A 25,551-nucleotide genomic window follows, 5' to 3' on the forward strand; every position below is an offset into this window, starting at 1 on the left:
CCCTAGAGGAGTCTGCCAAGCTTCTTAACAAAAATATCCATACAATTTATGCTTCAATCACGGCCAAATGCTTTCAAATACATGAAGACTAACTGGAACATCAGCAGCCTCTCCAGTGGGCTATTCCAATTTCATTACTTTTATGCCAGTAGATGACAGGTGGTTGTTGAAATTGATCTCTTTTATAAGGTTCATAACATACTCTTCAAATTACTGTGCATCTTCAGATTTTCTTTTTTTCTCAAAGGTCTTAAGAAAGGTTAATAACATCACAATACAGTCTTGGTTAAAGTAGCACTACTTAAAAGGATAGCTTTCACTAAGTTATGGTTTTGGTCTTAATATTATCAACTAGAAGGTCAGATTCTGTCATCTTTACTTTTCTGCTTATTTGCCTACATGAGCAGTGATTCCAATTATTTTTAGAAACAACTTAAGAAACAAGATAAACCTTAGCTGAAAATAAGCCTGGCAAAACTCTGAACAGCTGCATATCTAAATGTTCAGAACTTCTCAAGAACTGCCTGGTGCTATCCTTGGACTGCTGCTGGTCCTTCAATTTCAGCTAATGATTCAGTCCTTCATCTAATAGACTTTAATAGGGATTTTTCTACGCCGTAGCTGCAGTCACTATAGATGTATTTCAAGCATTTTAAAGTTCTTTGAAAATACACATGCATATAATTTCAAGTGAAACCTGTTGGTTTATAAAACCTTGCTTAATATCTTCATAGGTAGAGAAAATGGAATCTTTTAAACTGCAATAAAGTTTCTGAAGAGCAGAATTCCCATCAATACTACCTGGAAGCAAGCTAGTAGTCAAATCTATTTCGAAGTCTTTTAAAGCAGCTTCAAACATTGCTAACTTTTAGCATTTGTGCTGGATTTTTTCCTGACTTGTGCTGGCCTAGCAATGTGTGCTTTGGGCAAGCTTCAGCAGAAATTGTTCAACTGTCTTTTTTTGACGTGTGAGTTGAGGAAAAACGCATCATTTGGCCAATGTAATAAAGTGGGAAAACTTTTTCTTGTGAAACGTCAATGCCTCCAGTCTTTGGGGCAGAAGCTGACATTTGGAATGGTAACTTCTGTATTATCTATCTTTCTTCTTTTGTTTTCATGAACATGACCAAATTATGGCCAAATTATAAGAACCCAAACCACTAAAGACTGCACAGTCATGAGCTATTTCATTGGATATTTCTACTGTGGTACCCACATAATCATTTACCATGTCCAAGCTTCTCACAGGTCACGGCACTTATTAAGATGTTATTTACTAAACTGTGCCTCTACTTTTTTCAAAAAGATATAGGACATGCTCCGGCTCAAAACTGAAAGTACTAAAAATCTGAATTTGTTTATGAGAACTTTAAATGCCCTTGCTTGGAAAAGGGCACAAGGTCTGAGCCTGACACCTAATTAACTTCTGTTCTTAATGATGCAAAAGAAATTTTATAGTGATACAGAGGAGTCAGACAGACATGAAGACAAAATTTTGCAGTGCATCAGTTAAGAGAGAATGTGAGAATGAGAAACAAGGTCTGTTAAACCAAGAAGATAGGACTAGGGAAACAAAGGGGGACAAGAAAAATCAATTATGGTCTTCTGAGACAAAGAACACAAGCTAAGAAAAGCATCAAGTCCATACATAGATCAGCACAAGACATATTCTAAGAATGGCTGGAAAAAGGGAGAGGAACTATGAATACACTAAAAAAATATTTATGATAACATCTGAATTTTCAACTAAGAGGTAGAAAGTAGTGTTATGTTAGTTCATATAATATTAAGGGATCTGGACACTTGTTTTTTAAGCCAAAAATTTATATTTATAATTCTATTATTTTATTTTATTTTATTTTATTTTATTTTATTTTATTTTATTTTATTTTATTTTATTTTATATTATTTTATTTTATTTTATTTTATTTTATTTTATTTTATTTTATTTTATTTTATTTTATTTTATTTTATTGGGAAATTAAAGTGTCCCTTTACCAAGAGGCTATCAGATATGCAAATGATTTCCAATCACACCAGCTCGGAAGAAGTTAATACAGACTTGCTGCCTTCATGGTTGCATCCTCTACTTCTGAGATCATGAAGTTATCCTTTGGCTAACTGCAGAATATCTTTGATGTTTTGCAGTTTCCTGTATTTGTTACCCAACAGATGTCCAGTTCATTGTAGTCACCCTTGAGCAAATTATCTTGTTATCCTGAGTTTTAATACTTGCCCAGTAGTGTTTTTGTTTGTTTTCCTGTTGGTCTCTTCAGTCCTCAGGGTCTGCAGCAGATGCTTATTATAGTTTCTCTTTTGTCTTCACTATTATTCTGTCTGTATGTGAAATATTTTGCTGACACTTCACACTTTTGAAACTTTTGTAGAATTGTGGATTAATAACATTAGGAAAAGAGATCTGGGAAAAAGTGGTCATTAACATCTGCACAGCTAGTGGAGCTTAGAAAAGACACACAAAGTGCCCTGAAGAGAAAGAATGTACTATTTCCTTCAGCTCAGAAGGCATCACTGGCACACTTTCCTCACCAGCCACTTTCTCTTTATTGTGGGAAAAATAGACTATTATTTGAAGTTTATTTTATACATGATTCTTTTGTGTTTATTCTTATCAACTACTAAACTATAGTAGCATGCCCATAACTGACTATTTATCTATGGGAATGGGTATCTGTGAAACCACACCTGCTGCTCAGTAAATGGAAATGTCTCATTAATAATACTCTTGAGTTTACCAAAACTCACCTGCAGTTTGAATAACTATAATGATAGGATGGCAGGGATAAGATTTTCCTTGCTGGGTCATCTTCGGTCCTTGGAAATGAATTTTCCCTAATCTAGTTCCTGAAAAAGTACAGCAGTATCCTCTCTTCCTCCCTGTTTTTTATGGGCATCCACAACCCAAAACTAATACAGAGTTACTGCAGTCTCCTAGGTTTTATCTGGGGAAGCACAGATCGACCTTTAGGTATCAATAATAGAGAGTATGAATACAATATTCTTGTGTAGGTCTTCTGGCACTCTTAAACCCAAATCTAAGCAGGGATTTGCAGAGGAATGTAATGATGCTGAGCACAAATATTAAACTAAATACTTTTGTTCATTTCTCAGTCCACACATCCCTTGATCAAAGATATGAAGACAATATTCTAAATCTTACAATTAAGTGAGAATACAGGTTGATAAGTTTTTAATTTCTTCCTAAATCAAGTAACCTTAGTCATCACACAAAGATTTACTTGTACTACAAACATAAAATGTGCTTTCAGTCTTTCAGTGAAGATATGTAGTATAAAATGCACAAATTCAAAGTGCGATCCTCATTTCAGTATTGTACATCTAGACTTCAGAATACCTTAGACATTTCATAATATTGCAGAAGAGTGTAATATATTATTTACACATCCAAGTAGTCATGCTGGTCAGAAGAGATGTGGTCATTATCTTGAGTATCTTTAATTTTTCTTAACTTCTCAAAACTGCTTCTCTTCAAAGAAGGAAGAAAGGCATGCCTGATAAAACTATTTAGTATTCTGCCTTATGTTTAGAGGGGACATAGGTAAAGTATTGAGAACAATCCTTTGTCCATGATGTTGATGTACTATTGAGAAACTAAAAGCTATTTACACCACCAGCCTCTTCTCAGTATTTTGTCTTATTTTTAATTTTTTTAAGAGGAAACTGCACCTTCAGGAATGATGCAAGAATTTTGGTCAAAGCAAATTTAACACAGCACAACAGAACAAGGTCCAGAGGTTGCCAAAAAAGCGTCCAACTGAACTGGCAAAATCACCCAGCAGTGTATGATATTACCTTGACCAGATAGCCAAGTTTTTTCAACATTAGTGATTTTATGCACAAAAATTCTGGTTGCTCCTGCACCCACAGCTTATATATGTTTATACAAACCACAGAGCATTCAATAACATCCAGGCTTTTCAGTACAGAACTCTGCTATGAGAAGATGGCTTTGATTTCTGAATCACTAATGGGGGATTTACATCATATAACTTTAGCTATTTAAAATTAAGACCTTTCATTCAGAGATGCACAACATCAGCAGGAGGGAGATAGGCATGTCACAATGTAAATTAATTCCATTTATCAATCTTTTTCAGTAAGGGTGATTACATATCTGCCTGTTTCTCTTGACTTGTCACTAGATGACAATTTACTGTAGTCATCTACCTTCTAAATGGCTGGTTAGGATAAATGCATCATCCCACCATCGTAAGATTTCATAAACCCTATTGAAAAACTAAAGTGTAACACACAGACTGTATATACTGGGAAATAGTTATGCACTGTGCTATCTACACTTATTTTTTTTCTTAAACTAGGCTTTTTAAATGGTATCTCTTTTTACTCTCCTAGGAAAAACTATGCAAAGAAACTACGGTAAATACTGGTTTTGATGAACAAGCTTTTCCACTACAAAGACAAAAAATGTAGGACCATATTTCACTCCTTGAAAAGGTTAGCAAACTATTTCGTAAAGTGGTTTCCTTGGGGCTCTCCAAAACAACTGGGCCACTTCTATGCAGAAACAATGCACAGAAGATATAAGGAGACTGGAATCTTTTGAACCGGCAGCTGTGCTACCTGCGGCTCTCCATAACAAGCAGACCAATTCCATGTGGAAACAGAATGAGCACAAGATATAAAAAGATCAAAATTGTTTGAACCAGCAGCTGTGCTACCTGCAGCAGTTAATCTTTTCTGGCAATCTGTTAGAGACACACATTCCTCAGGCTAAGAGGACTAAGAGGCTTTTGCTGACTGCTGTTCCTCTGAGAGAAGCTAAGTCCAATTCTCCCTTCGTATTACTGGAACTGTTAAATAGTGAACTCATATATGTATTAGGGGGAAAAAAGTCACTTTCATTTCCCTTCTTGGAAAGGACATTTTTGATCAGTTGCTTTGAATAAGCAACTTTGAACTGGCAGCTCATTTCTTAAATCAGTTTTACTTAAACTAAATGGTAAAATCTTTTACTATAAAGAAGCTAAAATCATGTAAGTTGAAATTTATTTAATAATAGTCAGGCATGGGAAAAAGAGTATGTATGGACCCAATATCTGCAGTGAAGACAAAATATATTTTTGTACTGTTGCGTATAAATTAAACCCAAAGTTTATCTGCCCTTTAAAATACTGTGATGTTCTTGGGCTTTTTAGATTTTTCTTTTTTTTCTTTCTTTTTTATTCTGTTAAGCACTGTCTCTCTTTTACTCTCATTGGATAAATAATTTAAATAAAACAGCTTTATGGCACTACAATACTTGACTTCTTTTTTTCTAACCCTTATTTCTCCATATATTCCCTTTCACAGTTTAAGAGGCATCTTTTGCATTATGGATAGTGATCTAATTCCTCAGAATAGTTTCCATTTCTAGCTTTGCTTTTTCACAGTTACTCAATTTTATCAAATATTTTGTTGGTTAGAAGAGGAATATTTTATATTTGATTTACATTTCAGACATCATTTTTTCAGTCACAGAACAAAGAAGCTGTCTGGCCACATTTCTTTCAAAAACTTTTGACAAATAGTACATAGACCACTTCCCCATAATGTTAAAATTAATAAATAAATAAACAAACAAATAAATAAATAAATAAATTTTGCATTTGTATTATCCAAACACAGACAAAAAACTCCAGCTCTAGGGCTTTGGGAGCAAGCATAGAGTTACTTAACCTTGTACATTTCTAGGCTTTCAATCTTCAGTCAGCTCTCAACAGCACTGGGAAGCTCTGCTGCTGCTTTCCTCTTATGTTCCTCCCAAAAGAAGGGGAGTAAATGAGTCACAAAATAGTATAGCAGTAAGTAATGTGCTTTTGTGTGTGCCAATTTAACATCCTGCCCATATTTTCTACCTACCTTTATGCCTGATTCGGAGTGACAGCAAGAATGTAGAGATGTCTTTGGCATCAGGGAGCCCGTGTATCCTGTAAGATGTATCTTCAACTGCCTTAGCAGGTTTCCTGTAGTATGGGCAGGCAGGAAGGCAAAAACAAAAATAATTTTTTTGTTTTTCATCCATGATATTTCAAAATACGTGAAAGCTGTTCTGCGAAGGTAATGCTCAGGAAGAGTGAAAAGGAACAGCATATCCTATTCTAATCATTCTATGATTATGGCATATTAATTTACTTTCAAGTTCAAAATCAGTTTTTTTAAGAACCATCTAGTTCATCCTAAAAAGAAGAAACCATGAGTTTGTTACATAAGGGTGTCATCAACTAGTCTTTGATGACATAAAACCTCGTTATTTCTGATTACCTCTGATCCCATTTTCACTTTCTTCATGTACCAGTGCTAAAGGCTTTCCCAGTGTTACAAAACCATATCACTTTCCTGACTTAGAACCAAAAAAAAACCAACAAAACCCATACCTTGTCCTAGGTTTTCTTTACATAACTTTGTAAACACACATCTTTTGTCATATTTCAGTTTTCAGAGTACAGTTGTAGTAGCTACTATATGTGATCTGGTAGGAATAATTTGAGATGCATTTTTATAACAGTCCTTATTATACACAAATATATATATACACATATATATATAATTTTCTAAATACTTGACTGAGGAAAACACTGAAGTTATAAGATGAAAGCCTTTCTAAGCTTAGTTCAAGGAAGGTACATCATTAATGAAGACAAAGATTCCAGCCTTCTCAATCCAAAAAATCTGTGTTCATTTTGGTCTTGACAGTGCCCTAAATTATTCTAGCCTAAATTAAACTATTACACAGCCTGTTTTTCCTGGAGCATGAAGTTCAGACATGCTCTATATACTGAAAAAAGCCAGAAGAAATACTAGGGCTTTGTGCCATATGGAAGTATACCAAAGGCTGTTTCAGGTAATTTTTCTCTCTTGTGCTGAAAATAGAGATCTATATTTGGTATTTAGAAGTTAAGTTCTAGATGGATAATAACTTTCTCATTGAAGGACTTTTGGGATATTTTCAGTGAGGTAGATTAAGGATAAAAATGGAAGAAAGTTATTGATGGGATTTGAAGAAATAACGTACATTTTCAAATACCATCCGGTTCTCAAGAATTCAGTTGAATCCTAACATGTTGTGAGAACTATTATGAAACCTATACAGAGTACAAATATCTCAGAATCTGTATCTTTTTCCAGAAGATCGTGTCCCCCATTTCTCAGTGTACATTAAAATTTTCCGCAAATACATAAAATCCTCACTAATTACTGCATAGGAAAACCCAATCCTCCTCAAGACTAACAAACCAACATCTACCAAAGTAATATGATATAATATGGTACAATATGGTATAATTAATATGGTATAATATGGTATAATTCAAATCAGTTTCAAAAAGATATGATAATGAACATAGCTATTCTTCACTGAGAAAAAACTGACATTTTTATGTCCAAGAACTTCTTAAAAACTGTTTTTGAATTTAAAGCTCAAAAATAACACTGTCTATTGAAGAAACAAGCCATGAATGAAGATTTCCTAAATTCATTATTTATGTATTCTGGATATGAATAATGCTCTGAGCAATCTGATCAAGTTGGAAATGCCCCTTCAGGACAGAGGGGTTGGAATAGGTGATCTTTAAACAGTTCTTTCTAACTCATACTATTATGTCTTTATATTGCATACTGTGTTTTATATTCCATACAGGGAAAGGCTGAGTAATAATGCAGGATGCTTAAGTCTAAAGTGGCAGTGAGAAACAACTGTAAAATATAACCAGCTAAAACTTGACTCATTTGCTGTCTCATCAGTTTAAAAAGATACCTTGAATGAAATACAGCAGAATCAAAACAAAAACAACCAAAAAGAAAAGTGACTTATACAGCTTCTAGCTATGCTTATGCTATCCACTCATGGCATACTGTGGATGATAAAACTTCAAATGTATTCAAGGGAAGACTAGTGGATGGGAAATTCTTTGGAAGTTACTAAACCTACAGGAAAACTAGAACACCAAGACTTCCTGCTAACACATGGATACAGCCTTGAACAATGTATTTCTCAAAAATCCCCATCTCTACCACCAGTAATTTGTTAGTTTAACATAGAAGTGACTTTTTGGAAAGTCCTAGTTCAAGTTTTAGGTAAGAGTTCAGAATTCTTGTAAAAATATCTGAACACAGAGTTGTAGAAGACTTCAGATGTGACAACAATATTCAGTCAAACTGCTGTTCAGTAAGTTTTCCCAACACGAGTAGAACAGAAAGGCCCTGGGTATTCCAGTGGACCACAGGCTGGACACAAGCCAGCTGTGTGGTGTGGCAGAGGACAAAAAGCATTTTGGATGCATTAGGCAGAGCGTTGTCAGCTGTTTAAAGGTGACCCTTCACCTCTACTGAGCCCTGGTGAGACACATTTGGGTCCAGACCTGGGCTCCCCGAGAAAGGGAGACAGGGATTGACTGGAGTCAGCTCATCAAAGGGCCATGATTAAGGAAATACAGAATTGTCATATGAGGAGAGGTTGTGAGTGCTGGGAATGTTTAGCCTAGAGAAGAGAAAACACAGGAAGATCTTACTAATGGGAGAGGCAAAGAAGATGGACCCAGAGTTTTCTCAGTTGGTTCACTAGAGAACAGGAAGAAATCGTGAAATTTTGAAATACAGTAAATGGCTTCTGAATAATAGAAAAGCACTGGTTTTACTGTGAGCATGGTCAAATTTTGGAAGTGGTTGTTTGGAGAGGTTGTAAAATTTTGATCACCATACATATTCAAAACCCAAACAGACATAGACCAGAGCAAACCTTATTCTAAGGATTTGGACTAAACAAAGGAGATCCCTTCCAAACTCAACCATTCTGTGAATCTAGGACTACAATCTGCTAGTAACAGCAAACCAGTTCTTAAGAAATTTCTTTAAAACACACACACAAAATCCAAGTATCTAGAATGAAAATATTAACAAACCCTTGATTAGTTTTTTTCTTTCTAATGATTTTACTGGTGGGATATGTACCACAAGTTAGATGATATTTTAGCTCCTGTGGAACAGAAATAACAAATTAGGCCATCTGACACCAGATAATCAATTTGGAAAGAAAGTCAACAACATTTGGGATGAACTATTATGATATTGCTGAGCTACATTTTTTTTCTTTAGGGAAAAAAGGTTACACAAGACTTACCTATGCAAACCGATTAATAGTGAGAGAAATTATAAAAAATATACAGATTTATTTTTCAGACAAAAATTTATATACATCTTATGAGTATGTGTAAGACTGTTTTATCTTGTATTTAAGAAAAATGTGCAGCATTAGGATAAAAAATATCCAAACATTTGCAATTTTTCAGATAAGTCTGATTGAGATGATAATTAAAAATTCATAGATATAATCAGGTTCCCCATTTCAGATGAAAGATCAAACCTGTTTTGTCCACAGAACACAAAAGGATGGTACTCACTCTGACAGATTTTTCCAGTCATACAATTTTCTGTTTCCCAAATGCAAAGAATGCTCAATATCCTCAGAACACAATATTTTGCAAATTTACAATGCTCTGATCTTTGTGTTTGGAATCAGGCATCAAACCAGCATTTAGATGAAACATTAGGCATTTTCTTAAGAAATCATAATCATTTATTTATTATTTATTCATTGGGTTATTAATTCACTGGACTATTTATTTAATCCTGGAAATGAAGACTGGTCTATTTTGGAGTCAATTTATGCTGTACATCTTCAATTAATAATTTTTTATCAATGTAGCTTTGCAAGCTTAGCATGCTAAAAGAACGTGCTATTATTTCTTTACAACAAAGTAAGCACCAATACTCCAGAGGAAGCCCAAAGTGAGAGTGTTTACTGATCTCAGTGTTCTGCTTTATTTAATTAGAGAGTAACAGAACCACAGAATTGCTAAGGTAGGCACCTATGTAGGTCACCTTGCCCAACTGGCCTGCACAAGCAGGACCATATAGAGTTGGTCACTCAACACCAAATCCAGAGGGCTTTTGAACACTTTCAGAGATAGAGACTCCATAACCTTCCTGAACAATCTGTTTCAGTGCTTTACTGCCCTAGCAGTCGTTTTTATTTCTTATTTCTTATTGGAATTTTATGCAATTTACTGGAATTTCTTTATTACCACCCATCAGGTATTCAAATACATTGAGAAGATTCCCCTCAGCCTTCTCTTTTCCAATATAAACAAGTCCAGTTCTCTCAGCCTATTCCCATATGCTTCACATCCTTAATCATCTTCATATCTGGAAGCATGAGAGATTTGCTCTACATTTATACCTACTAAGCTGAAGATGAAACAATTTTGCTCACGTTTCCACATACTCAAATTATTAAAGTAGGAATCAAAGATAGTGTGCTCTCACTGCCACCACTCTCACTGAACACACTACAAAGGCTGAGAAAACTTTCTCTTCTGTTTGAAATTAGACACATCTCTGACAAGATAATTTCAGGACATTTATCTCAGGCTGGCTGGATAATTTCATCTAGATGAGAATTATGTATCTAAAGTAAATGGGGCTTAAAATTTCAGGCAGACTTCTTTTATAAGGTTCCTGCTGTTTAGTTCTTCATAGTTTTCTGCTCTGCACACTAGAAGAGCTAAATACTCACTCTACTCACACACTACAAGGAATACAATTTCTGCCATAAGAATCTGAATTCTGCTTTAGGGTTAAGACATCCAGAAATTAAATGCTGCATTAACCAGTAAACAAATAATTAAGTCCTTTTGGCTGAGACTTCTAACACCCTTAGATTTTAAAATATCTGAAGAAAAAAAGTGAAGTGACCATTTTACTGAAAAGAAGAACAATTCACCAATAGGTGAATTTGCAGGAAAGAAGCAAATACATTTACAATATTGCATGTTTAAAAGAAAACAAGCACATCCCTCACACCATGAAAGAGTTAAATGATGTTACTACCTATAAATATTGACTGAGACAATCAATTTCATTTTTATTTGGGATAAATAAGGTTGAATGTTCTTTACAGCCCATCTTCAATATTTTCAGTGAAAAAATGCATTTCTTACACAAATTCTTTATCCATCTATATTCCTATATACTAGGGAGGTATTTTATTAATCTGTTTGCAAAAGTCAGTCATTTCAGTAGGAAGAATATATTAAGTTCAGAAGGATAAGCTTTCTTTAGTAGAGAACAAAGCCTTCTTCCTCACAGACTTAGAGATACTCACTAGAGATACATGCATTTGCTTCAGCATTTTGTTTGAGAAAAGGATGCTTCATCATTTGCATTAGATTCACTTCAAACTTTCAACATACTTCTCCTTTATCTTTCAGCTACTTTCATGCTTCCATTAGCTTTGTATGTTCTTACTTGGGATGGAGAATGGGAAGCAAAACAGTTATGACACCGAACAATCAGCTAAGCTGGGTTTTATATTTTTTCAGATAATCTCTTTATCTCTCACATACAGCAGCTACACTAGACTCTGCTGCAGCTTTTACCTTGTGCTGAACAAGATGCTTAAATTTTTGAGACTCAGTGGAACTTGCTGTGAAGGAGGAGCACCAGGTTTTTACAGGAAGTGTTCAAGGTATAAAATGGAAAATTACTTTGTGGAAAAACTGAACCACCAGTACTTAGGAAAAACTATTAAAAATATTTTAAAAAATTATCTTTATTTCCCTTTATTTCTTACTTTTATCTCTGATTAAAGGTGAAAAAGCAGAATTACATACAGCAGCCAAAATTATTTTGACAATTTGTATAAAATAACAATGTACTAAAATAACTATTTTTAGATTAAATTTTCCTTTATAAATATTTCTGGTGGTTTAGCACCAAGTATTAATTAGACTCCAGGTAAACTAAGCTCTCTCCCTTCCTGCAACCAGGACATTAGCCACCCCTTATATTTTACTATTTATGTCATGCCCAGATCCTAAACCTTCCAACCACTCACATATTCATAGACATATGAATAGACATATGGACACAGACATGTACATGTGAGGCACAGGGAAAAACTGCAGTCATCCAGTGGTTGTTCCCTCCATCATAAGCAAATAGCACTTGCCTTTGTGGGTCTTCAGGCTGGCAGCAGCATGATGCAATCAATCTGCCTCCCCATATTTACTCTGGGTAAACAGATATTCCTCTAGATAGTCCAAATCCACCAAAGCAAGTCATATTCTATGTTTCCATGTGAATGATTGAACCTCTTCAGCACCTTGGTTTATTGTGATCTTGCTCTCTCTTTCCTAACAATAGATTCTCTATTGTACATGAGGCAGTACTGTAACTGTTGGAAAAATGTTGACAATTTAGTAGAAGAGAGGAATCAAACTGAAATTCAGTGAAACTCAGACTCCATGAAGAAGAAAAAGTCAGAGTGCAATGGATTATAAAAACTTGAGCTATTACTTTTAGTAATTTAATTTCTGAAAGGCTCTGCAGTGTTTTAAGAATCATTTAAAATCCTTTTAAAAAGGATTTAAAAATTCCTCTATCATTTACTTTGATTAACACATTACTTCCTTAGATTCTATCACTGAATTGCTACCATTACTATTGAACTAAAACCTGGATTAGCATTTTTTACTTTATTATAGTAAAATTATAACAACTATTTCAAGAATGAAGCATTTTAATTTAGTCTCATTAAAAATACTCATGTGGTTATGCTCATGCAGATTAAAAAAATTACTATGTTTAATTTATATGTAATTGCTTACACACAAAAAAACCCCAGAAAAGACAGTTACTTCTGTTTTACTAAAAACCTTTTCTAGTCCACAGTTCTACACGATGAAGCTGGAAAATATTCTGGGTACTTTCAAATTTTTAGAGGTATAGGTATCTTATTTAAATCAGTGAAATTGGTCATTGAAGTAACCTTTAGTTTTGGAATCCATAATGCCACATAAAACATTTTTCAGTTTTTACATAATTTTATCATAGGCAAATCTCCCACAGAAATGGGGAGTTTTCATTATGTTTTCATAATGGAAGTTTTCATTATGGAAGCTCTCAAGCTAGGTCTACACTAGAAATCCTGCAGTTGTTGAGTTAGACAAAGCAGAAGTATTTATTCTGGGAGGCAGCTATTTTACATCATAATTTAGAGTCACATGAATGAAATTATGCCCTACCATAATCTTGTCAGTAAAACCATGTCAACCTTCCAGATATTCTCACTTTATAACTTATTTTTAACTTTGCAGAGTTTTGAAATCATATCTGCGCCTGATATTATGTGTTACAAAAAAATGTAACACAAATACAAAAAATAATTTCATAACAATAATTTAAGTGATAATTTAAATAGATTTTCAGTGTTTCTGCTATACTAATTGACTTCCAAATAAGGAATTAGCCATGCTTTGTTTGGCATTAACCAAGTTTTGAGTGAAACAGTGAAAATTAATGCAATAGAAATTCTAGCCAGTAGTTTAAAATACACATGTACAAAACTAAGGAAATAATAAAAAATGTGTAAATAAAACATAACTTGATCCTTAGACATAGAGCAGTATTCCTCAGCTTTGAGATATAGTTATACATACAGAGATTTTAAGAAAAAAACATTTGGTCGATAATTTCAGTAGCCTCTCTTCTAGCTGAAAAGGATGCGTTCCTTCATTATCTCCTGTTTCACCTTCATTTATCTGACAGCATGTACCAATGGGACACATCTGCAGTGATAAAAGCCCACTAGCCATAAGAAGAGAGAGATGGAATAGATACAATTATTATAAATTATATAAATGCCACCTAGAATTTCTAAGCATTATTCACTTTCTAAATGAACAATTTAAATTAATCTCCAGTTTATAAAAATATTGATTTTCACTCTGAGCTGTCAATTCATCTCTGATTTTTCAATTAATCATGCTAACATGTAGTCTTCTCTAGATTTCTATAGAAAAAGGGGGGTAGGGGGAAAGATATCTGAGGCTTCCAAATCCAGTTCAGAGTTGTGTGGCTGATGCTAATTTTTTTTTTTTGCTTTTGGATTATTTTGTCTGTGCTACTGAATGTCAACACAAGGCTTCTTAGGGTAGAATAAAATTATTCTCACACTCATGTGAACAAATACACAAGTACTGTACTAAGACACCTGCGTATTTTTCTTTCTTTCTTACATGGTGAATCACAAAACAGTTGAGAGCATTAACCTCAGCAATGAGGCAAAGAATAAACTAAAGGACAACTGAGTGTAAAAATGTCCCAGGAAACAACAAAGTAAATGGAGGCATCTGTGCAGAGAAAAGAACACATACAATATGAATGAAAAGTTACCTTTTTGAAGGTAATTATCTAACATAAGGTATGTGGCAGGAGTTTAAAGTTGAGCAAGAGCAAAAAAAATGTGTTATGAGATTGTCACTACCCATTATGTAAACAACACATACAACATTCAATATTAAAGAAATGTTTGTATGGTAAAACAATTTAAGTGTGAGCTGCTGCCTTTGTCATAAAAGGATACATAAAAGGATCAGTATTTTTTTTTTCGTTTTGATTACCAGTAATTTTCCTTATGATTGAGGATAATGTGTATGATATGTTGTTTATTACAATTGTTAGCCTAGAATAATCTAAGCATAAGTAAAATAATGACCTTGATGTCACTGCTATTGACATAGTAACTGTTTAAAACTGAACTGCAGCAGAAGCAGAGAACAATGGCCAAAATTCAGAAAAACAGATGGTTTGTAAGAATTTTGCCATGCTTATAAGAATTTTCAGAGATACAGCAACAGGAATCTGTCTTATGGCCAAATAAAGTGCCATTCATAATATCCCTGGAACAGCAACATTGGTGATTCCTTTTCTCTTTTCAGAAATTCCCACAATTATTTCAATCACTAGCAATCAATTTGCTGCAAGCGCATTACTTTACTATCATCTAATCTCTTTCTTAGCCCAATGATTTAGGTATGTTAATTTTCTTTATTTTGCAAGCCATTATTTTCACAAACCACTTTTCACAGCTGTCAGTGACTGATTTGTAAGGTATTATTTAAACTGGAATAATATACTTTTGTCATATTCTGAAATATTTATTAGTGAACATATAAAACATGTCATAGCTCATCAGTAGCTTTCTGTTTTTCTCTATGCTATATAAACCTAGAGGGGAGGATTTGATAGCAGGATTTGTTCATAAATAGTGCACTCCCATGTCCTAATCCTAAATGAACATATCGTCTTCAAATATCTACAAAACCTAGACAGGCTCCAGATCTGATCCAACTTCTACAGAACAGCTTCTTAAAAATTCAGTGTGTAAACAGACATTCTACCTGAATCTTTTTATACATCTAGGGCTATGTACAAAAGTGGCAGAAGGTGACTGCAGCGGTGAGCAGATGATTTCAGCTGATCTATCCTTATGAGAAAAACAAGTTAAAATGGATGATAGCTATCTTACTGTTAAGCTCAGTTTTCAGGCTAGCAGTCATCCTGTCCTGTTAAGATAAATTTTATTGCCTTTTTTCAAGATTATACCTAACAAATATGATGACTGTTTTTGTTTCACTGAATTATTTTAGGCTCTGAAATCTTTTAGGTTATTTTATGTCACATACCTTGTTATTTACCTACTCCTTTTTTATTGCTGAAATACTTGAATAATCTAAACATTGTAAGGCCCATCATTGCAGGTGCTGCACATAGTAAAAATCTGCCTTCCAAATATCTGACACAGGAAAAAAACATTAGAAGTCCTCAACATGCAGGTTAGGAGAAAGTAAAAAAAAGATATGACAGCAGACATAATGAGATGAAACAGAGGCAGAAATATACTAATAAATTTTTTATCAGAACAAGATAAATTTAGACTAATACAGAAACTCAATAATTTTTATTTGGAAAGAACTGAATTAAAATTATAGTAATTAAATATTTCCATAATATTTTGATGTACAATACATATTTTAAAAATGACAATATTTTTCCACCTAGCATTGCTCAGTACCAATGACCACAGTGCATTTTGTGCATTTAAGTTATTTGGCTGAATTTTCTGCATTTTGTAATTGAAAAGGTAACTGAAGCAGAAAAAGGTTGTCACAAGGGTAAGATATTAAAGGTAAAGAAACCCAGGATAAGATTAAGGTCAGCTTCATTTGCCAGAGTGGTTCACAGAAATGTCCTTTCTGTATGATCAGATGGAAAGGGTACAGGTCAAATGTGTATGCCTCTGAAAGTAAAAAGAAATAGTCAAGGAATGGATGTACTTAGTGTCAATTGTCTATTTTTCACTGTGTAAATAGGCAGGCAGCACAGTTCAATATGGAAGGTGATTCTGGAACTTCTTTTTTAACACAATACTTTTATACAATGTAGGCAGTTTTAGACAAAAGGAAAAGACATATTGTCTATTACTATTGCCACTGTATTTCAAAGTCATGGTCATAGTCTGAAAATTGAAAATTAGAGACCAGCTCAGTCAAATATTTACTTCCATCATTTTTTACTTTTAAAAATTTCATTAAGAGGTCACATGTCCAAAAGTTATGTGATACTTTGAAAGCTTTCTTGGGTTTTTATAACTTTCATAGTCATGTAATTTAAATAATCAGATATAACCAGTTCTATCTTGGAGGATCATACAAATTTCCAATTCAAAATATCTAACAGGAAAAGGAGATAAAAGACAAGAGAAAATTTTTAGCATATGAGGAACAGCTGAGGGATCTGGGGTTGTTAAGCCTGGGGAGAAAGAGGCTCAGGGAAGACCTGATCACTCCCTACATTTCTGGGAAAGGAGGCTGTAGCCAGGTGGGACTCATCCTCTTCTCCCAGGCAACAAGTGAGAGGACAAAATGTAGCCTCAAGCTGCAGTCAGAGAGGTTCAGTTGAGGAATTTCCTCATGGGAAGTTTTGTTAAACACTGGAATGGACTGCCCAGGGAGGTGATGGAGTTGCCATCCATAGAGATGCTCAATAAACAACTGGATGTGGCACTTAGTGCCAAGGTCTAGTTGCCAAGGTGGTGATCAGTCAAAAGTTGGATTTGATGTCAGAGATCTTTTACAGAAAAACCTTCAAAGAGAGGGTATCAGGAATAGTAAAAAAAAGGCACTAAAAAAATAAAACCAAGACAATCCTAAAAAATTCAATAAAGGAAAATTATTCCTTATTTAAAAGTAGACTGAATATCACCATCTGACTCCTTATTAGCTGCAATATAGGAACAAGACCTATGAAGTAATAAAACTATACCATCTGAAGAAGCAGAGAACAAGAGAGAAATTGTCTTAATTTATTTCCATTTGCAATGGACAAACTGCTAGATCTTCTAACTGCTAGATTCTCTGAGCTTGGAAAATAGTATCAGTTGAAATGATAGAATAGTGAAAGTTCCAAAGGATCAAGAAAGACATTTTGGTGCATAGTTAGGAAAGCAAAAACCTTAGGAAATATATCACTAATTTCCTACATAATAAATTAGATCAAGGTTCATATTAAACCTTATCAAAGGTGATATCAAGGTAGATAATGATTTAAAACTTTTCAAGAAATTGGTAAAAATTAAGTTAGTGGAGTTGGATACTGGCAAAAGAGAGCCTGACAGAGAGCTGTCACACCATCTGTCGTCCAGTACAATGTCTTTCAACAATTCAGCACAGAATCTGTCTTGTTCTTGTCTCCAGCACTATTATCCAAAGAAACTGAGTGTTACGAAAAGTTCTGGTACAATGTCAGTGTCCCAAAAAAATGAACCCATTACTAGCTCTTTCAAAGAATTTCCAAAAATCATCCTAGTCCAGAAACAATAAGGTTTTTCAGAGTACTATACAGGGGATACAGCTATTCTTAGATCTTCATAAGATGAAGAAAACAGTCTATTTGGACGCCTGAAAATTTCCTTCTAAATCAGTGGTGATGATGTTTTAAAACAAACACTGGCCTGGCTAGACAGTCATATGAAATCAGTATGAACTTTTAACATCTTCAACGTTTAAAACTGAAAGAACATGGAGCCAAACAATGCAACATTTTGCCAGCAAAAATAGTAACATAATAGAATTTTTTTCATACTAAAACAATTAAGAATCTTTCTTCCTACATTATCACTGTGGCAGTGTCTAACCTCTCTGATTAAGGATAAAATACTTTATCTGAATTATAAGAAAAATTATTTTAATACTCAATTTTAGTATTCAAAACCCCCTTATATCCATTTCTTCATGTACCAGCATTGCCCTTTGAGTCGTTCATATTGATGAAAACTGGAACGATATTGATACATGAATATTCTCTTTTTACTTAACTTTACTGATTTTTTTTCTTTATTACTTCTAGGCATTTTGTAGTAGATTTGATCTGTGCTTATTCTGAATGCTAAAAAACCTCCCAAAACCTTGAATCCTGTGATCTCTCATACTACCAAACTAACCTTTCTGTACGAAGACATTTTATTTTCCTGACTGAATGATCAAAAAGCCTTGAGGTGTGCCTTGCATGCCATCTTCCTTTTATAGACTTTCTTTTAAATAAAACGTAGAGTTCTTAGTTTCATTAATGATGTAATTTTTTCACAAATCTTGTAGCATAAATTTATTCTGGGTTTCTTTTCACAATCACTCAACCAATGTTATCAATTATGAGGACAGCTGTAGCTAATTCTATTTAGCAAAGTCTCTTTGAAGTTCAGATAAATTTTCTTATTGTATAAAGGTAAATAATTAGTAAGGTAAAGGAAAGAAATCTATATTATTGATTTTTTTTTTTCTCAATTCCCTTTTATACCCATATTTATCCATCTGTGTTTTCATATGCTGACAAATGGACTTCTGAGGGAAATATAGCATATGTGAAAGATGAATGAAACATTTTAAAAGCCCTCTCTCCTCACTCAGATTTAAAATATTGGCAAGTTTGAACACAAAGGCTACAAAAATAGATGAGCAACATTTTTTAACTTCAGAATAGAAAACATAATGCAACATCTAGTTTGAACTATTGAGTAAGAACTTCTCAAACACAGCAGAGTACTTGGAAACACACAAAATGGAATACTTGCGAATACATTTAAAGTGGAAATACATGAGTTGGAAAGTTCAGCTAAAAGTGTATTAAAGCAAATCTTCCATTAATGGCAGCATCTTTGCCTCAGTCCAATAAATTCCATGAACAGATAAGAATTTTTTAAGTTACTGACTTGTGACATAAATTGCAGAGTTCTTAAGGAAGAAAGAAATAACTCAGAAATCATCCTTGCTTTAGGGTTGTTTCTTTTATGTAAACTATATTCCTTAATAGACTCATGAATATAATTTAATTTAAAACATAAAATTCAATCCTACCTGCTTTATAAGTAGTAACAATAATATACATAGTACCATTTACATTATGAAATGTGTATATTTAAAATAAAATGAAATATCATTCATTACAAAGTGAAAAGGGAACATAACTATTACAAGTTCATATTGTCCAATGTTTAATTTGCAAATCTCACTGTTACTAATTGAATTGTTAGTCCTGTTTTTAGCATCAAATTTAAAATTAATACTTATCCATCATATCAAAAGACTTTAAAAATACTTTAAAATCAAGTTTATAGTAATTATTAGTAATTATCACTTTTTGTGATTACTCTGATAAAAATACAGATAATAGATATTGTGTATCCTTTTGATTGTATTCTATAGCACTACTCTATTAGGAATTAAATTCAATACAATAGTTGACTATAAAATTTCTCAGGTAAACCTCTCTATCTGACTGTGTCTCAACTTTTTTTTCCTCTATGCACTTGCTGTCTTATTTTGCATCACTTCTTTTGATGTTTAAAGCTTAAATGATGAAAGTTAAAGAACATAGAAACTAGAGGAACAGGTTTGAAATCTAAACCGTTGTTTCATGCTTTCAAAGATCCCAATAACTACAACTCTAGGAACACAATGGAAAAACCCACCCATGCCTAAAATTTTTCTACCAACAGAAATTATCTGAAATGTTATTATTGTCCTCTTAGGGTTATAAAATCAAACTATTTCAAAGGAAATAAAAACAGAAAGAAGATCTACACACAGCATTGTTACAAGAAAATAAATTAGAAATTAATAGTTGTCATTTATCTATTGAGGTGTTATAAAAGAAAGATATTTTTACAGGCATGAGTGTTGAGAATTCTGTCTTTTTATATGTTTTCTGTCTTTAATAAGATAAAAAACTAATTTCTAAAAAGCTGTGAAAATAAAATTCCTTCTCAAACATTTAGGGAAAATTTCATCCTAATTAATAACTTTTTTTTAAGTGCAAATAGATGAATATTGAGCTGAAACATTGAGTGAGCCTGTGATGGTTGGAGAGCTGATGTGTAATTTTGTCTGTGAGATGTTTGTTGCACAAATTATTGAGCTAGTCTGAATAAAAATACTAAGGAAAAATACTTATGGAGAAGAGAGTCACGTGAGAGAACTACTTCTCAGAAAATTTTTTATGTCTGTTAAATGACAAATGGTCTTCTTGTAACAAATTTGGTGAAGGTTCTGGACAGGTCTTATGAGGTGTGGCTGAGGAACCTAAGGTTGTTTAATCTGGAGAAAAGGAGACTGAGGTCTGAACCTTATCCCTCTCTACAACTACCTGAAAGGAGTTTGTAGACGCATGGGAGTCAATCTCTTCTCGTAAGTAACACGAAACACAATCTGAGGGAACGGCCTCAGGTGGCAGCAGGAGATGCTGAGATTGGATATTAGGAAAAATTTCTTCATTGAAAGGACAGCCAAATATTGGAACAACCTGCCCAGGAAGAGTGGGCAGTCTAAAAAGTTTAAAAGATGTGCAGATGCGGTGCTTAGGGAAATGGTTTAGTGGTGGACTTGGCAGTGATGGGTTAGCAGATTGACTTGAAGATCTTAAAGGTCTTTTCCAGCCTAAATGACCCCATGATTCTATGAACTTAATACCTCTATATGGACTAGATACACCATGGATAAGACACGTGTGCTGCTGTATACACACAAAACCAAAACTCACAGTCTTGGTGATGTTATGAACAAGTTGTAAGCAACGTGCAGCAGTGATGTGTAACAGAGAAACAAATTGTTACATTGGTCAGAACTACAATAGTATCGTAGTTGTATTGCAAAATTGTCAATTGACAACTTTAATTCAGGATAAAGGACTAGACTAGATGGTAAGTTGAATTCCTTTCATTGTTGTTGAAAGACTGATCCAAGCCAGGAGATGCCTTCTGATGCTCAATAGTTAGAGGGCCAATAAGGTCCTTAACAGCATATGCATGGGAGAAGAGGGTGGATATTTTGTACATAGCACTATATAGGAACTGATGGAGTGGAAAAAATTTATGTGATAATTGCAAAAGTAAAATTAATTTTTATCCTAAGGCATCTGGGCTTTACTTTATACTAGCAGCTAAGGAATCCTGGTAAGAGAAATCCTAAATATTTGAACTCAGATACGGAAAGCGAGGGTGGAAGAACTACAATTAAGCAAATGCCCAAAGCCTAGCAGCTAGGTGAGAAAAGAAAAAAGATTATAAAAAATACAGTAGTACTGGGATGCAACTGAAAAAAATGAATATTAGATTTCATAATCTAGTTGGAATTATGTTCCAAATGGTATAGAAAAGGAGTTCCATGGCTGAGACAGCTACATAAGGGAAGCCAGTGGTGGGAACATCTGGAAATAAGAAAGACAACAAAGGAAAAAGAGAAGAAAATAGAGCTTAGGTTTGATTATCAAGAAAAGTAATGATACATAAGATTGAAAAATAAATTAGAAAATGGAAAAAATACTAAAGGTACCTATGATTATTTTAGAGGTTAGCTTTTATATTGGTTGGAGGATAGATTAGGAATGCTCCCAGACAGCTGTGAAGAGCTTACACTTAGAGCAGCACAAAAGCAGTGCAGGTTCACCAAGGCAGAAAAATGCATCTTCTGAAATTCTTTAAAGGAATAATTAGCACAGTCTTCCAGCAGTGAAGATGTAAAACAAATACAGACTCAGAGATAAAGAGAACTTGGAAAAAGAAGAATATAAGAAAGACAGCACCTACACACAATAACTGGGATTGTAATAAGAATAATAATTGCATAATTATAAATAAGAATAAGAATTGCATACAGGCTTATCTTTGAATTATAATATCCCATTTATTTGCTTTCTCTCAGGTTCAGTGACTGTAGTGGCACATTTTTTACTTATATGCAAAAGAGTAGAAATTTCCGAGGTGATTTCAAATTCCTCTTATTACAATGGTGACATAGAATCAAAATTTGTACCTCAAAATACCACAGCTACCAGGGTATGGTTTTAAGTCATATTTTTCCTCTACAGGAAAACAGTGAGACCCATGTGTCACTTAAATTAAGAATTTATTACCTGATCTTCTCAAACTGTCCACAGAGGGGGCCTGTACATATTTTCAATTATGTTGAATTATGACACTAAACAAAGATCATTTCTTCACTGTTTGGACCCTTCAGATCCAAGGCTGGACCACTCTAGGATGATCAAAAGTTTGTATGCAACAGCACCCATGCAAAGACCTGTGATTTTTTTTATGTTTTTTATCTTTTTCATTTTAGAACTGATCTTTTGAACCAAACGTTTATTATTGCATGTGTAGAAGAATAAATAGATTGTGGAGGCAGCAGAAACACTGAGCCTCTGCAAAGATTTTTGGTCTAAATTTTTATTATCTGATCTTCTTAAATTGTCCAATAGTGAAATTTCTAAACAAAAAAGTTCTTCATGATTCTCAGTTCCGAAGGGCTTCTTTCTATTTAGTAATAACTTTATCTCATTTACAAGCTTCACCCTTGTAAAGGATTTTTAAAGACAATATACTAAATTCCCCTGTTTTAAACTTTGTCTTATATACAGAACTAGGTATGCTCAGTCACTAACAAACTATGAAGACATAGTGACAAAAATTAGTTACAGCAGACTGCATTCAGGATTCTACACCATCTACAGCAATGATAAATACAAATTCTTGAGTTAAAGGATTTTTGCATGAAATAACATGCAATAACAAACTATGTTGACTGAAACTCTGTGAAAAACATTTCTCCCCAACATATGCCAGGTTTCAAGCTGAAGCAGTATTTCAGACTGGTTATGAATTTCTATAAAAGAGGTTTTTAACATGGACATCCTGGCATACTTAAGGCTAGCAGAGCTGGTTGGACCTGTTATATTACGTTTTTAAATTAAAATTATGTTATTTGATGTTACTAGAGATGAATCAACTAGATACACACAATAAGATGGGCACATATGGTGTACCAGTCAGAAATGCAGAAATTGTAGACAGATGCTGTGTCTTTATACACCTATTGCAACTTATATTGCAATTATTAAGCAATTAATGTCACTTAATATAAAGTTCTACTGCAGGGATTCAGCACAATCACTTTTTTTATTTCATATTTTTAGTTGTGTACTTTAAAAGTAACTCCTGTGAGAAATTCTGGCTGCTAAATTAAGTAAATCAATTAAGAGATTATTTAATATGAGCTCTTAAAACTTTTGGAAAAGAATTATTCAGTTAGAAGCCACTAATATATGAAACTACTTAAAATTACTGCTTTCTGATTTGTTTTAATATTTTGACTTCACAATAGGTTAGACATTAGCAATTAACTAGAACAGCTTTCTTCATTCATTGAAATGGATACAGTGAGGTGGATTTTAAAGGATTCACAGATCCAATTTGTAATCCTATCAAAATATGCTTCAGCTTTGCCACAGTTACACAGTTTACTGTTCATTTACAAACCTTAGACCTTCTTAAGCCCCCAAACAAATTGCACAAGCCAGGCTTAAGGGTACAATTCTCTAACCATTCATTATGATGATCCAGTAAAACCAACTGCCTTTGGAGATATTTGGTCAGTCTGTGACCAGATGAAACAATCCTCTTAAAGTGATTTTAACAGTGAGAACAGCATAGTTGCTACAGGTTTTAAAACTATAAAGCAATCTGTATATCTCTATCTTACCTTAAGGCTTAATCTCTGCTGACACTGATGTTGAAACAGCAGGCACCTCATTCTGTTTCTCTTCAGCAATACACTCCTTTCACTTTTGATACTATTATTCTGAGTGGTTTTTTAACCTCCTATGTTCAAGCACCTTCTCCTATCCTTACTTACTCTTAAATCACAAATGTCTTCTGAAGGGTTATTTATAGGTTTAGGACATTTATTTCTGATAGCTTCCTATTAAACTTGTGCAATTTATTCACATGGTACGACATCTCAGTCATCAGACAAATTAATGTTGCAAATCTACCACAGACTACTTGATAAGACAGTTTTTAAACATTGCAATTAAACTAAATAAAAAGTTCAATTTGTCAATGATGTATTATGAGTAAATGAGTTAGTTTCGTGCAGTAAATCCTACCACTCAAACAATAAATGTTCAATTTTTAAAAAAGAAATACCAAGGACACTTAAACAGAGACGCTCTGAGTTTCTGGATGTGTAGTCTTCTTTCTCCTGTTGTTTGTCTTCTTATTTGGAAACAATCCTGCCTAAATTTTTGTGGCTAAAATAGCATTTTTCATTGATAAATTTTTAACTAATCACATTAGCTCTTTTACCTTGCCAATGTTTCTGGAATTATATTGCATAAGGGGAAAAGTTGCAATAGATGACACTGAATATAAACCCCCAAACCAGTCCTCTCTAAATCTCAGTTTAATGCTGAGAACATTTTTCTATCCTCCCTACTCACTCACAAGTTCAGAGCCACAGGTTTGAGTTCATGGTGGGAGAGCAGGGAACTAAAATTCGATATAGGAAAAGTTTATATATTGTGGGCTATTATAGCAGAGATGTTGAAAGACAATTTTGAAATTTTTAGAAAGAAATGGATTTTACTGAATTTTTGCTAGATAGAAATCAGGTGCTTTTTGACCAAGATAGTTTCCAAACTACAGAAAGAAGAAAGGAACAGTGGCTGCAGTTCAGAATGTTGACTAAAGCACCTGGGTAGCTAAGAAATAAACAAAAATAAATAAGACACCATTCATTCTTGATTTAGTTACTGGTTTAACAAAATGAATACTGGTGGCACTGGCACATGATCAGCATCAAAACCATAGAAGTTTCACATTTATTCCAAAATTCACTATTTCCTTAGCTACTGGCACAACAAATGTTACTGAAACAGATAGGAATATTTTTATCAAATATCTATGCTGTTCCATGTCTGGAAACCAGCTGATCAACATCTTTGTTGCACACAAAATTTGTTACAGGCCTCCAGAAGTGATCTGACAGGTAGAGTGCAGAGGATAACTCTTTCCCAGATCTCCTGGTACTGACCTGGATTTTCTTGGTCTTTGCTGCCAGGGCACTGCAGGCTGATGCCAAACTTTCCATCCACCAGCATCTCCTCAAGTTCTTCTCAGCAGTGCTGCTCAAAAGCTCCCAGCCTGTAACATTGTAGGAGTCCCTTCCTTCTCAAATGCAAGATTTGGTATTTATCCTTGCTGAATTTCAGGAGGTTCCTGCTGGCCCATTCCTTTCCCAGCCTCCTAGACCCTTCTGAACAGCTGCAATCAAGTGCTCCTTCCACTGT

The 25,551-nt window shown here is 33.9% G+C and overlaps 1 long non-coding RNA gene across 1 annotated transcript in view; it reads right to left on the reverse strand.

Moving 5' to 3' along the window:
- The window catches only part of LOC147652970 (uncharacterized), a 76,874-nt gene that overhangs the window by 26,842 nt on the left and 24,481 nt on the right, over nt 1-25,551 (reverse strand). The window contains exon 3 of the long non-coding RNA XR_015286841.1: nt 5,899-6,002. This is a non-coding gene — a long non-coding RNA (uncharacterized LOC147652970). The remainder of the gene's footprint in view (nt 1-5,898; nt 6,003-25,551) is intronic.

This window comes from Cyanistes caeruleus, chromosome 5 (genome assembly GCF_971803275.1).
Source record: "Cyanistes caeruleus chromosome 5, bCyaCae1.hap1.1, whole genome shotgun sequence".
Lineage (NCBI taxonomy): Eukaryota > Metazoa > Chordata > Aves > Passeriformes > Paridae > Cyanistes > Cyanistes caeruleus.